The following is a 15,342-nucleotide window of genomic DNA, read 5'->3' on the forward strand; positions in this document are numbered from 1 at the left end:
CACCCAGGCCCTCATCACCAGCAGACTCGACTACGGGAATGCCCTCTACTCAGGAACAACAACCAAGCTCCTGAGACGACTACAACGAATCCAGAACGCCTCGGCACGTCTGATCCTCGACGTCCTCCGATGCAGCCACATCACACCCCACCTGAGAGGCCTACACTGGCTCCCCATCAACAAGAGGAGCACCTTCAAACTCCTCATCCACGCACACAAAGCACTACACAACACCGGACCTACATACCTCAACGACCGACTCAGCTTCCACACCCCCACCCGCAGCCTGCGCTCGGCCAACCTCGCCCTCGCCACAGTATCCGGAAAACCACCGCCGACGGTAGATCCTTCTCCTACCTCGCTGCCAAGACCTGGAATGCCCTCCCTACGAGCCTACGACAGACCCAGGACCTGCTGGCCTTCAGAAGACTCCTCAAAACCTGGCTCTTCGATCAGTAGCAGCCCCCCCCCAGCGCCTTGAGACCCTCACTGGTATGTAGTGCGCTTTATAAATACAATGATTGATTGATTGATTGATCTCACCCTGATAAGATGATACTATCAGGGATGACTCGACCTTAGTGAGAGGACATTCTTAATAAGGAGTATACTGGATAACGGCAGGATCCAGATATTTATACCATAACCTTGAGGTAAACCCAAAGAAAATACTTTTATCAATGAGTACCCAGCTATGATTAAAAAAAAGAAAGTAAAGATATATAAAAATTGGGTATGATGAAAGTTAATTCTTAATGGTGCCAACATGTTTCTGCCCTTACAGGTGCCAATACTTGGGCTGGGGCTTTCATCAGGGCTAGATGCAGCCCTAATACTAAAGCTAACATAAGCATTTTTTTACACAGGGAAAGGGATTTCCTACCTCCACAGATATTATAAATACACCTAAAAATAAGAAAACATAATATTTACATACCATGCGCTGTAATTATTTTTGCATAATCACACCCAATGTTTGGACTGGTGCTGCTGGATGTTCGACTCTGGTGCACTGGGGCCCTGGTAACCAAGTCCTAGTGCATGTCCTCTGACACCTAAAACGTGCACATTTGGCTAATCCCTGATTGGCATATTTAATTTACCTGTAAGACCCTAGTAAATGATACCCTGTGTACCCAGGATGTGTAAGTTAAATATCAGTAGTGTATTGCAGAACTTAATATACCACCACTGAAGTGTAAATGTAAAATATGTAAAATATGACAAGGTGAAACTTGACTATATCCATGCCACAGGATGCTAGCGGGACAGTTGTAAAACTTCCATTTTGACATTTTAAAAGTCGAAACCTTCCTTTTAAATAATTGTAAGTCATCCCTAAAGTAGGCCTTACCAGCTCTAAGGCAGGGTGCAAAGTATTTAAAAGTAAGACATAAGTATTTAATGTTTTACAAACCAGCTTTTCACAGTTGCAAGGCTGGCTGTGTCAAAGGAAACACTGGGTTATTTTATTTCTCTTAAGCGAACTTCAGATTGGCACTAGCTGGAAGGAACACTTCACTAATTTTTATAGTGAAGCAAATCCAACGTAATTCTAACATCGAATTGTCTCTATTTCAGAGAATATTGACAGCAGAAAGTCACTATTTTCCTTCTTCAAGCCACAGTAGCCTATTTAGAGTTTACCTCCAACAGTCAGCTGGTAGTCAGCTAGTCCTCTGGAAGGAGGTGAGAAAGGCACCTAGGAAATTGAACAAAAGGGCCTGGGTGGGAGGAGGTGCAACCTCCTTCCAAAAGAATAGCCTGGGGAATGTGCCCAGCAACTGCACATGCTTCAACTGGGCATCCCCTGTCACAGGCACATGTAACTCCAACCTATGCCTGCCCTTTCCATTGACCAGGTATTCAGGCTTGCACGAATCCCATGGGGGGAGGGGGAGGAAGAAATCTGTTTCAGAACTAGTTCGCAGGGGTAATTTCTCCTTTCCCTAGACACACCTCAGGGGTGTGCAGAGAGCTCTGCCTAGGGGAATAAATGTAAACATAACAAAAGGAGGGAGGGAGAGAGATAAGTGGATTCAGTCTCCCCTGGTAATTCGTTTAAACAAATTGGAATCCACTCAGAAAGTGGTAGTGATCCCTAAAGTGATGGGGAGCACACAGTGTTGTTTAAATGCCCCTCACACACCAACAGGCCCCTTGGTGTCATGCTTCATCATCGGGGCCTTCGCACCCCTCTACGGGATGCGGCGTGCTACGACTCACGGATACGTAGGAGCACTTGATAGTGAACTATGTGTTTGTGTGTGGTAGGGAAGGAGTGTGAGTAGTGAGGTGAGGTGAAAAAGTGAAGGTTAAAAAATACCTGGCTCGTAGGAAAAAACTATTTATTATGTCCTCGGCTGGTATTGTTAAAAGGTTGCAAAGTGAGGTTGACAAATATACGTATTAGGGTATATCAACCTCTGAAAAGCGTCGACATGTTTCGGAGTACAGCGACTCCTTCTTCAGGACGAGGATCTGCACGTTAATCCTCACTTTACTCACATGGATGTAGAATGTAAAAGGGTATTTTACCAAAAAACTAGGTTAAATGTACCTATCAGTGTTTTTTGTAGATAAGCTCTGTTGCGCCCAATTGGCGTGAGAAGAACCTGTGGGATAAAAAAACATAATAAACATCACAGTCGGATGTCCAGGAACAAGGAAAAACAATAATTTCCTGTTATATGAGGGTATAAGTGAACCGGAAATAAGGTTCAAGGACCCTGTGAAATAAAACACTAAAAAGACACACAGTAGACATAGACATACATATAATGAAAAAACGCCAAGATCTCTTTCCCCAACACTGGCTGTGGAGGAAGGGAGAGACTATAATGGAGGCTTACTTATAGTTCAAGATTGTCTGACCTCATGAGCCTAAGCGTGGTATTGGGGGGTTCCTTCCTCACTGCTCAGTATAGCAACCTAAAGGATGTGAAGGGTAGGTTTTAGGTTCATATAATTGTCATGGGAGAAATTCGATGGACCTCGATTTTACAACCAGACTCACGGTTACTGCACGGTCTAGTAGACTGCCTTCCCCTCAACGCGGCTCCGACGATGTGTAGGGTCAGGTTAATTTCGGCCTCTTATATACTGCCAAATGCTTCAATTAGTGAGTTTATTAGAAACGGAAACATGCCCAATCAAGGCTACAGTCTGAAGGGTAGGTCCGGTATTGCCCGCTGGTCAGGGGCGCGATACGCGGTTGGACTACGCATGCGTTAGGAGTTAGTGTGCCTGCACTCGCGCATGCGTATTGCCTATACTAACGCCGTTCGGTGGAACCAGACGGCGCGCATGCGTTGGATACAGACGCTTTATGTCTGCGCATGGTGACCGGCTATTGGGTGGAACTCAGGGGAAAAAATTATCAGCACTGAGAGTATAGGTACCAAGGACAGCGTTGTCTGAACCAAGTTATAACATTATGGAAGTATTCATAGATTCATAATTACAACAGCCATAATGCATAGATTTTTCAACATAGTTTAGCTGCCAGCATGGAAGGAAAACGAAAGACGCCTATTTTATCAGAACAGATCAGCGTAACTGGCTCCATGGAATGGAGTCATTTAGCCCAGTGGTGTCAGTCCCAAGGCGGAACACCCACCTCTGCTCTTTTTCAAATAGCCCTGCTTCTGTAGGCAGCTGCTCAATCACTGTCCAGTGTATTTCATTAACACAGTGTTGGTATTCTAGAAAGTGGGCTGCCATTTTCGTGGTTGATTTTTTGCATCTTATGTTGCTTTTATGCTCATTGATCCTTATTTTGACTTGCCGTGTTGTCATGCCCACATATTCTTTCTTGCAGGGGCATGTGATCAGGTATACAACGTTCTTACTGTTACAGTTGGAGAATGTGCGTTGTTCCCAACTGGTACCATTCGTGAAGGTGAGGGTCTGGCTCTTCTTGGTTAAATGACAGCTGTTACAGTTGCCACAAGGGTGGTGGCCATGTACTCCTTGTAACCTTGTTTGTTCTACTTTGTTTGTAGGAGGTCTAGTGTGGACAAGCATGTCCTTTAGATTCCTACCACGTCTGTGGGCAAACAGTGGTTTTTCCAGATTCAGTGAGCCGCTTGTCAGAGTGCGTCAATGTTTATTGACCAATTTGGAAACTTGGTTCGAGATTGGACTGTAAGTAGTGACACAGACTGTTCTGCTTGGTTGGTTGTCTCTCGGAGGTTTATCTTCCAAAAGGGCTTCACGGTTATTGTTTCTGGCTCTTTTCATTGCCTTTTGAATAACCAGGTTCGGGTATTTTCTCTGTTTCAGTTTCATACCCAGGTCCTTGGCCTGAGCTTTGTACTTGGCTATGTCGCTACAATTGCGACGTAGGCGTGGGAACTGCCCGTATGGTAAATTCTCCCTCAGGTGACGTGGATGGAAACTGTCAAACCTGAGGAGGCAGTTTCTCGCCGTCGGTTTGAAATGGGTCTCCGGGAATAAATGTTCTGCCATGTTGGATTTCAGAATAGTAGTGCCTTGTGAGATTGTTTAGAGCCACTTCCCCAGGACATTATACCAAAGTTGGTATGGTGGCACCTGGGAACTTTTTTCCTATTGGTCAGGGAGTCTCTGCCATCCACAAGCTAGTTCCAGGCATAAATATATCTTCTCTGGCTACCTTGTTCATTACAGATCTGAACCTGCTGAATACAGAAGAAGGACTGCACCTGCTGTAGAACCTGTTGCGAGAGACCCAAGAAGTGTACTTCAATGGTCTGTTGGCTGACCTCCTGCTAACATACTGGGCCACAAACGCTGCAAGAAGCCTATATTTTCCAAGTGCCAGGCTGACCATTTCCAAATGGATTTGTCCTGGGCCCTGCTGGTGGTTTCAACCCCCCAGTATTACCCACAAAGCCTTGGGCCCCTGGCTGGCGTTAGAGTGTTGTCCTTCAAACCTAAAACCGGCAAATTATGACGCTTCAAATCTTTTCAGAACTTTTCCTCTAGAGAACCAGTGGAGAACAGGATTGATGTTGAAGCTGTAGTCACTGATGTTGAATTGCTGGCATGGGCGTTTATTCACCAAAATGGCACGGTTAGTAGAAGTGACATCACATACCCTTTGACCTAAATGACATTACAGAAAGTGACATCATAAGACACCCTGACCCTGATTTTCTTCCAGAATGGCATGTCCCCAATATCACAACAATTGAGGATTTGCATTGAATAGTACCCCATTATGCTATGTGCTGCTTGAGTTATTTTCTATCAAGAGGGTGCTCCATGCAATCACCCAAGTATTTTGATGGAAATCTCTATCGATAAACATTGGTAGACAGGAATCTGTGCCAAAATCTTATGCCTCCTCGAGGCAGGTATGAAGAGGAGAAATCTTTTCATTTTTCTTGTTTTTCCAACTTTGCATGTGTGCTGCATTGTACAACACACACAGAAAAGTGAAAAGACTTTAAGCTAGTTTTTTGTACTGGCAGAAACCCCTTTCAGTGCAAAATCAATGCTTCAGAGAACACACACACACCTTTGCACTATAGCCTAAAGGTGTGTGGTTTGTGCATGGTTGCCAAAAGTGTGTTTGAATAATACAGGCAGAGAAAAAATGCACCATATTTTATTAGATACCGAACACTTTCCTTCGCTACCCTTGACTTAAGGCAGTGCAGCAACATTACCTTGCATTAAAGACAAAGACTAGAATATCTGGGGCTATTATACACAAGAGCCATTGGGGCGTTTGCACCTGCTTTATGAGCCCCCAAGTGTACAGATAGCGCTGGCACACATACAGCAACCAGCATTATCATTAGAGGGTGTTTCCTCACATGCATGGCAGCATGGACCTATGCAAGTGAGGTAATCACTTTGACTCCATGCTCGACATGGGCGCAGAGGCAAACATGCCTTTATAAGTTGCACAAAAAGTGCTCCACAAAAAGGTGGTGCACTTTTAGTGTGCCATATAAATGCAGCCCTCTAAAGGGTTGAATGGGGGTCTCATGGACCCCCAGACATACCCTTGCAGGTGGGTGCAGTCACTCACTGCACCCGCCTGCAAGGGGATCTCGAATCCCTAATAAACTTGTAGGCTGGTTGCAGCTTTCACAGAGAAAAACAGAGCAACTTTTAAATAGCTGCTCTGTATTTTTCTTGAAGCATTGCCCTTGTGGAAGCACGAGTTTGCCGCTGCCCCGAGGGTTGGGCATTCTTCCTGATTGGGCGCACCTTCCATGTTTGCACCCAGCACACCTGCTTTAAGATGCGCTATGGCGCAAACATGGAAAGTGAGCCCTACCGGTACAGGGGCCCAGGTCTTCAGTCTCACTACCTGTCACTTGACTGTCACTCACCTTAACTCACACACACACATGGTTACACATACAGACACACTTGCTCATGCATGCTCTCTCTCGCTTAGTCACGCCCCCCCTCGCAAGCATGCTTACAATATAAATTTAAAGCCTTCTTTGACTACCACAGCTACCATCAAAGGTCCTAAGTTTACTCCATATTTTATTACACTAATAGTTAATTATATATTATTCACTATTAGTATAATGTGCAGCGCACAGACAATAATAAATGTGGAACCACCCCTGTGTACTTGGTACTGATTTTGCCACTTCTGAAACCAGGGGCCGCAAGGGGCAGACTAGGGATTACAACTGCGACCCCTGGTCCTTAATTGTGGGTCATACTCAAGTCACTTGTATCACCGACTGAAAAAGATCACTATCAACGTCGAACAGCATCTGACTGCTGACTAGACCTTCCTGGGCACAGATCTCAAACTTCGCCCACTAGAAGCTTTCCTGCTCTCAACAATGAACATGCCAAGTTTCCCGCTGGAGCCGAGACACTCAACGAGGACCCATGCTTCACCAGGTTGCCATCGTCAAGGCCTGTCAAATCCTGCCTGCAAACCGACCCACTGATGACTCATCAACGAGAACCTTTAGCCATAAAATTGTCTCAGTCTGAAGGTAAACTTTCCATTGGGATGAACATGATCTCTGTAACTGACTGGCAGTACTTGCCGCCAGCCTTAACTTTTGACTTAAAGCCAGTATAGCGCAACAAGAAAACTACAATGGCACTTTGAACTTTAAGCACTGGTTTGACTTAAAACCTCTAAAAATCATATTACTGGTCTCCTACATTCCACTCTTGTCATTTTGGTGTCATTTGTTAATAACATTTTACTCTATTTTTATAAATTGGACTGGGATTTTCATTGTGTTGTATTTTCTACTTTTTAGGTCTCGGCCTGCGTAGGTGGCGCTTGCGATAAATTTTGTTTACAGTATGGGGGCTTGAACCTGCCCCTCTTCTCCATTGGCTGGCTTCCTAAACGGAGGCCAGCCATTGGAGGAGAGGGGCGTCACTCTGTTGAAGACGGGATTGGGGGGGGTGTTTTTTACTTTCTTTCTGTTTTTTTCCCTCCTCTTCCCATTGGCTGGAATTTTACATTCCAGCCAATGGGAAGAGGAGAGAATGAAAACGCCCCCGAATCCAAAAATGACGCTGAGTTTCTCTGAGGCATTTCTGCTTTGCCTCGGAGAAACGTGGTCGTGTAGAGCGCTCCTCTCTTGTTCTTGCTACCATGGCACAATATGGCCCCTTCTGTTTTCCCACTCTCTATTTGCACGAGTATAATCTCTTACCTCCAAGTCCTAACTCTTTGATGTGCTTGTGCAGCGTCTTTATTTCTCCCGCCTGTCTCCTGCGGTCGCCCCCTCCCACGAGCCCCCCTCCTCCCCCGCTGCCTCTGGGCAGTGATGCTTGCAGGCGCCTCCTCTCCTCAGCTCACTTCTCTGGCTGCTGGCTTGGCGGTGCGGGCACCTTTGGACTGTGTTTCCCGGGCTCCTGCGCAGGCTGTGGGCGGCTCCAGGACCCGGGTCTGGGTTACGGTCGCCTCTCGTCTGCCGTCCCGTGGATGTGATGTGGATTCGCCGCTGTGGGCGGGGGCATAGCTGCTCCCAGGGTAAAGAACTGCCCGGCCCGCCGATGCTCCCCCCCTCTCCCCGGAATGGGACCACCCTAGTCACCACGGTAGGGACCAAGGACGCAAATGAGGGGCGGGGGTGTGCACCTTACCTGGACTATGCAGTGAGTATTGTGGCTAAAATATGTTTTACAACGTACAACGGTGAGGTTGTGTAGCCCGCAGAGACAGCAGAGGTGATTTGTGCTGGGCGCCATTTTGTACAAGCAGACGCCGATCATCATGTGTGTATTGGCCGCACCTCTCAGTTTCCAATGTGTCCTTTGTATTCACGTCACAAGCTGCCCTGAAAGTCCCCTATCCGAGTTTCTTACTAGATTTACCCACTTGGGCTATCCGCTTTTCCCCAGGGCTGCTCTATTAGCAGATCTCTCTAGCTCAGAGCCTTGTTTGGCAGCTGCTGCGCAAGCCCCAAGGCTGCAATGGGGAGAGGAAGACTGCTCATTCCTTGTTCGCTCCGCGGCTCAATCAGCTTCTTCCGCTAGGTTCCTCATCATCTGGGGCTCTTCTTACACCGCCGGAAGAAGTAAAGAAGCTGCCAAGTCCTCCGGTGAGTGCTTCTGCCCCCTCGTTGCTTGTGCATGCTCTCCTGCCCCCTCGTTGCTTGTGCTTGCTCTCCTGGCCCCTCGTTGCTTGTGCTTGCTCTCCTGCCCCCTCGTTGCTTGTGCTTGCTCTCCTGCCCCCTCGTTGGTTGTGCTTGCTGTCCTACCCCGTAGTTGGTTGTGCTTGCTGTCCTGCCCCCTCGTTGCTTGTGCTTGCTGTCCTGCCCACTCGTTGCTTGTGCTTGCTCTCCTGCCCCCTCGTTGCTTGTGCTTGCTCTCCTGCCCCCTCGTTGGTTGTGCTTGCTGTCCTGCCCCCTAGTTGGTTGTGCTTGCTGTCCTGTCCCCTCGTTGCTTGTGCTTGCTGTCCTGCCCCCTTGTTGCTTGTGCTTGCTCTCCTGCCCCCTCGTTGCTTGTGCTTGCTCTCCTGCCCCCTCGTTGCTTGTGCTTGCTGTCCTGCCCCCTACTTGGTTGTGCTTGCTGTCCTGCCCCCTAGTTGGTTGTGCTTGCTGTCCTGCCCCCTCGTTGGCTGTGCTTGCACTCCTGCCCTGCTATTGGCATTGTAAATGACAATGCCATTTATTTTTGTTTTAAAAACAAAAACATAAATAAAAATAATGTCATGAGCAATGCCAATAGCTCTAACTTTAAGAATGCCGAGACCATTGCATTGTAAATGCTTGTTAAACTGTTTTGCTACTGATAAATGCTTTATACATTTCTCCTAAGTTAAGCCTGTCTACTTTGTGTTACAGCTACCAAGGGTAGAGCTCAGGTTAAAAATATTGAGTCCTAAACGACCTGAAACGGAATTGTGACATTATTACTTGGTGGTGACTCACATTTGCACTAGCTAGTAATCCACATTCTCATATGCGCAATAAATTAATTCAAGAATAACAGTTTGTAAGGAAATGCCTCTTTTTGCATGATCACCCCCAAAGTTTTGGACTGATGCTGCTGCTTCTTTGACTCTGAGAGCAAATTGAGGTCTGCTAACTAGACCTCAGGGCCAGTGCTCTGTTACTTAAAATGTAGGTTTAATTGACTTATAACCATTTGGCATAAATTAACTTAATTATGAGTCCCTAGTTTATGGTACCAGGGGTACCCAGGACCTTTAAATTAAAGTGTCCTCATGGGCACAGAGATAGAGAAGGGAAAACAGTTGCTGAACTGGTTTTTTCCATAGGAGTGTAGTCCTTAAGTAGCACACCTCGAGGATGCGCTACCAAGCTCCACACACCAAGAGAAGCGTTCTGCAATCTTGGAAATGGGCAACATATTGCACTCTAGGATAGCTAGATGGCACACATTGCACCAAATCGTCACCTGGCGGGAGGGGATCTGTTAGTTCATTGCCTGGTAGTCACTGCATCCCCAAGGGTACATTGTGGGTATAAGAGTGGTACCCCTGGTGGGTGTGGCCAGCTGAACATGGTGCTGGATGTGAGCTGTTGAAGCTCTGCTGCAGCGGCCCTCCTGGCAGAAATGATCATGGCGCCAATGGGAAATAGTGAGAACCTGACATGGACGATGGCTCTCAGATGGGGATGAGGGTCACATTTAGGCTTTGATTGATCCCGGAGGGGGCCCCAGAGGCATGGGCGGTAAGGCTGTGAGTGACGGGAGGAGAAATCAAGGTGGCGCCAGCCCGATGAAGGCTCAAGCGTGGGCTGCGGAGTACTTTATGCCCAGATGGGTGGAGGTAGTGAGTGTCCCCGACTGCAGGGAAGGCCCAAAGAGAGGAGTAGAGGATTCCTCCACACAGGCATAGGGGGAAAGCCAGAGTGGTCTCCAAGGGCCTGACAGAATAAAACTGAGCCACGGCTCTGGGAAAGTGCTACGAGCCTCTAAGTGAGGTGCGGCGGCACTCCCCAATAGGAAGCAGCCCTTTAGGATAGGGGTTGAGGAGGGCGCGATGGCTTCGGAAGCTGCAAGACTGCAAGTGCTCTGAGTCTGCAGGGCGTTGGAGTGGTGTGCCATCGCCGCACTCCATGCCTCACATAACCTGTGTCTGACCTCGGAGCAACAACAAAGAAAGGGCAGCCCTGAAGTTGAGGGTTAAAAAATGGACTGGGACTGAGTAGCCCCCTGTCTGTGGCATAGACTGTGAATGGCGGTCTGAGGTCCAGGTATGCCCAATCTGAGGGGCACCCAAGGAGATGCAGCTGGATGGACTACACCATCTGTAGTGCGGTCGGAGCTGCATGACTTATGCCTACCGAACACCGAGGAGCCTGAGGTGAGCTGGGGGTGCTCGCTGGGGCCGGCTTTGGCTGTGGCCCAGGCTCTCTGTGCCAGAGGGTCGAGGAGTTGTCCTGCTGGGAGTGGAGGGGGTTGGATCGGTGGGGGGCTGGGCTCTGCAGGGGTGGCACCAGACCCCTGTGCGTGGCAGCCCCTGTACTCTGGAATGGGGGACGCAGGACACCAGAGACACTTGTTTGAATATCCACTGACATTATGTTGTGCTCCAAACTGACACGGCTGAGTCCACCGACTGTGGTGCAGCGGGGGCAGGGGGCTGCAGGAGATTCTGAACAGCCTACCGGAGGCACAGTACTAGAGGCGCACACAGCAGCAATACTGGCGGCCATTGGGGAGGCCCAGGCTGCACTGGAAAGTAAAATAGATGCAGTGGCAGTGGACCCGGGGCTCCTTCATGCGGATCACAGTAAATCGGTGGACAGAGTGAGTGAGGCCGCATCAGCCGTGGCCCATCTGCAGCCCGAGGCAGTGAATTTTTATCCTGACTACACTCAAGCGGTTGAAAGCCAGAGGGAAATGTTTCTGACTGTGAAACAGCAATTGCTGAAGCTAAACTTAAAATATGCACTCATTTTCCCGGCCAGACTCTGAATGGTGGAACAGGATTGTTAACGCTTCTTCCACACAGTGACCAACACATAGGCATGGTTGGAGGGCAAGGGTTGTACACTTCCGGCCAAGCTGGTGACTGCAGAACGGGGAAACTGGCAGAAACGTAGAAAGAAGCGCTAGCTGCGACAATTGAAAGTAGCCGCGACAAAGGTTCCGGCGGAAACTGAATGTGCAATGGTGGTCACAGAGCTACAGTTGAATTGTTCTCTACTCACCAGTAATCGACGGGTGGATTTGGGGCAGACTTCCGACGGTTCGGAGGAAGACTCCGAACGCTCTCTACTGGCCGAAGAGAAAGGTGACCTCCTATTTGTGACACCCACGATGGCTGATATGCTAGGATGATGGTGCTGCCCCCCCACTGGGGGGATTCTGGGGTCGGTTCCAGTGGTTCACTGCAAATAATACAGCCTCCCCCAGGCACATATAAGTTGGACACAATGGTAGTCCAGAGCTCCACGTCCCCCCAATACGGAAGGCGACTGCTGCCCTTAATAAGAGATCAGTTTTCTACTTAGTTTAAGTTATGATGTTGGGGTAACAGACATCTCGAGCATTGGGGAGGTGGGTAGTTTTACACCCACAGCATGAGGTGGTTGGATAGGGAATGTTAGGCGATGGGAGGGGATGTTTCAAGGCATGTGGGTTATGGCACAGGATTCAGATGGGGAGACTGAAGACCTGCTTAGATGGAGAGAAGGTTCACTCTGGGGCTTGACTCGGGGCCAGACCCTGAAAATCCTGTCCTGGGATGTAAAAAGCCTTGGCAATAAGCACAAGAGGGGAGCAGTGGGGAGGTACCTGCTTCGAAGTGACCCCGACATGGTTCTGCCCTAGGAGCTCACCTCCTGGACAACAACTGTAAATACCTGGGCCATGGCAGGTATGTCCTGAAGGCACATGCAGGTTTTTCTGCAGGTTCCAGAGGGGTGGAAATCCTTAACCGTAGATCCCTGCCTTTGAAGGTAACCAAGACAGGCATCAGTGATACTGGAAGCCTAGCCGCATTACATGGGAGATGTTATGGTGAAGACCTGGTAGTGGGGTACTGGTATTTATACCAGGGCCTGCAGTCTGAGGGCCTGGAGTGCATGGTGTCCTGGGTAATCATTGGGGGACACTTTAACCTGACACTGCAGGGTGGCCTTGATAGGGTGAAGAGGTCAGGAGAACGGGCAAAGGCAGATACAGAACTGGCCACCAGATACAGAACTGGCCACCTTTGAAGAGGCCATGGGGCTGGCAGACCTTTGGCGAGAGACCGACCTGTGGCAGCGCCAGTAATCCTGTGCAGCTAATTCCATGGGCACTTAGCCCAGATTGGACTATTTACAAGTGCCTAAACACCAGATACCAGACCACTCGCCTCTCATCACAGTGATTCTGAAGGGCATATCGGGGCAGAGAGGGACGGGGTGGCTTGATGCCTGGGACTTGACAGATAGGGATACTAAACAAGTGATAGTCACCGCTACTGACTGATATTTTGTGTAAAATGCAGGGTCTGTTCATTCTGAGGTCAATCACTTGGAAGCGTACTAAGTCGTACTTAGAGGACAGGTCATCCTCTAAGGTCATCGGGCAAGAGACGAGCAAGGAATGTGGAATTCAGGGAGTTTGAGGGCAAGCTACTGTGGTATGTGACCTCCCCCTCGAAAGAGAGCTGGCCCATAGAATAGAAGGGATGAGGCAGGAATATATAGCCTTTGTACACCAAGAGGCCAGAGGCCAGTTTCGAGCAGTGTAGGGCAGATTGTACGAGGTTGGTAACAAGCTGGATAAGTTACCGGCCTGGTTGGCCAAAAAAGAAGAGGGACAGAGTTGGATACAGGGAGTTAAAACGAGGGAGCCAGGTCTGAGAGAGACCCCCTGGAGATCGCACAGGCATTCGCTACCTACTTAGAGGACCTTTACAAAGTCCGCACCACGACTGGACTGAGTGACCTGGATAGCTTTGTCAGGGATCTCGCGACTCCCTGATGTGAACCGGACCAGAGGGATATGTTGGAAAAAGAGATTACAGGGGTGGAGGTGGCTGATGCTATATCCCAACTACATAGTGGTTAGACCCTGGGCCCCAATGGATTTCCCAAGGACGTTTTTAAGTGTCTGAAGTCCAAAATTATGGACCTGGAAATCCTCGGCCAAGAAGCTTGGTAGATTACCACCATATCTCAGAGAGTGGACCATTGTTCTGATACACAAAGAAGGGAAGCCACCAGACAAGTGTGCCTCCTATAGGCCAACCTCACTGATAAACATGAAAACGAAGGTCCTGGTAAAAATTCTGTTGAAACACCTGATGTAAATAGTGGAATCCTTAATGGCCCCAACCAATCTGGTTTAATGCCCTACAAGGCAGCAACCTGAGGCGAATGATGGGTTGCCTAGCTTGTAGTGATGGGCAGTGTGAGCCGGGAGTCCTCTCGGCTTTAGATGCTAATAAAGCTTTTGAATCCCTAGATTGGGCATATAGGATGCCGGTGCTCAGCAAGCTGGACTTGGTCAACGTTTCCTGAATTGGGTTGTTATGCAGGGACAAAGTGGCTTGAGTCTGAGTCAATGGGGTTCTCTTGGGGACATTAGGGTTATCCAGAGGTACCAGACAGTGGTTCTGTGGTGTTCTAATGCTTGTTGTGTTCTACCTGTTTTGCCAAGTGTTTGATAGCATTCCAGAATACAGTTCTTGATAGTAATGTTGATGTTTGAAGGTAAAACAGTTACAGTTTGGACCTGGAGGATTAGGTCTCTTAGGTTGTATCCTTCATCAAGCAGACCTTCAAAAACCTTAACTGTGTGCTGCAGTTCTTGGTAAGGAGTGCACCTCACCTCATTTTGGCGACAAGTGAAAACTACAATCATCCTGCATCCCGCTCAAAGAGACCTCAACTTGGCAAATAGATCTATTACTATAATCTCTACAACCTCTGTGCGCAACACGTCTTACCTTCACACAAGTTCACTAGAAGAATTCACCGGAGTGCGACTCAGACTTGCCGGCCCTCCTACAATGTTTTTTGTCTGGTTCTCGACCTTCCCCTGTCAGGTACTGTTTGGCACACTGTGGGGGTGCAGAATGCCAGAGCATTTCTTTCCGATGCCTCATGGGTTTCTGTCTGGCTCTGCCTAGTTTCACTGCTCATTATTTTGCCCATGCGCATCACACACGCCTGACCCTGCCTGACTTTGCTGTTCCCTTGGGCCAAAGACGATGCCGCGATATGCCTCACACTGCCTGACTTGCCGGCCTACCATTTTGTTTAACGTACGTCGCACTTACGCATACGTAAGCTCCGTCTGACCACTCAGCATTGCGGCCATTTTGGAAACGCCTGATCCTGCCTGACTTTGCGTTGGCAATTTGGTGGCTATTTGGCAGCTGCTCTGTTCAACGTTGCCCACGCTGATCGGCACTGCTCAACTGCAGATCGGATCAAATGCTGCTCCAGGGCCTGCCTGACATTCCTTCATCTTTATGCTGGCTCTGCTTCATGCAGCTGGGTTGGAGTCGTTTCGGAAAAACACATTTTTATATGATCTGCACAGCTTGGTTGCTGATTGGACTGCACTTTGTTCCTACTTGCTGGTAATGTTCTGGGCGCTGTCTTTTTTAGAGTACTGTTCACGCTGATCTACACTGCTCAGTGGCGGATCATCTTTAGCAATCTCTTGACATCTTTAGGAAACTAGTAGGTTACTCTTTAATTTTATCTTTTGCCGTTGTGTTGTATTATTTACTGCGTACTCTACTTTTGTCAGTGAAACAATATAATTTCACATGTGTGTGGAATTCCCTGTGTTCTGCCATGCAAAACGTCACTCCACCTCCTTTCTTTATCCTCTCCAGGGGATCCCATCATACCTTGGCCAAAGTGTAAGAAAGTATTCTCTAACTATGCCAGGGTTTGTGGCACTTCTTTGAGCGCAAAAATGAAATCT

This window comes from Lissotriton helveticus, chromosome 5_1, assembly GCF_964261635.1.
Source record: "Lissotriton helveticus chromosome 5_1, aLisHel1.1, whole genome shotgun sequence".
Classification (NCBI taxonomy): Eukaryota; Metazoa; Chordata; class Amphibia; order Caudata; family Salamandridae; genus Lissotriton; species Lissotriton helveticus.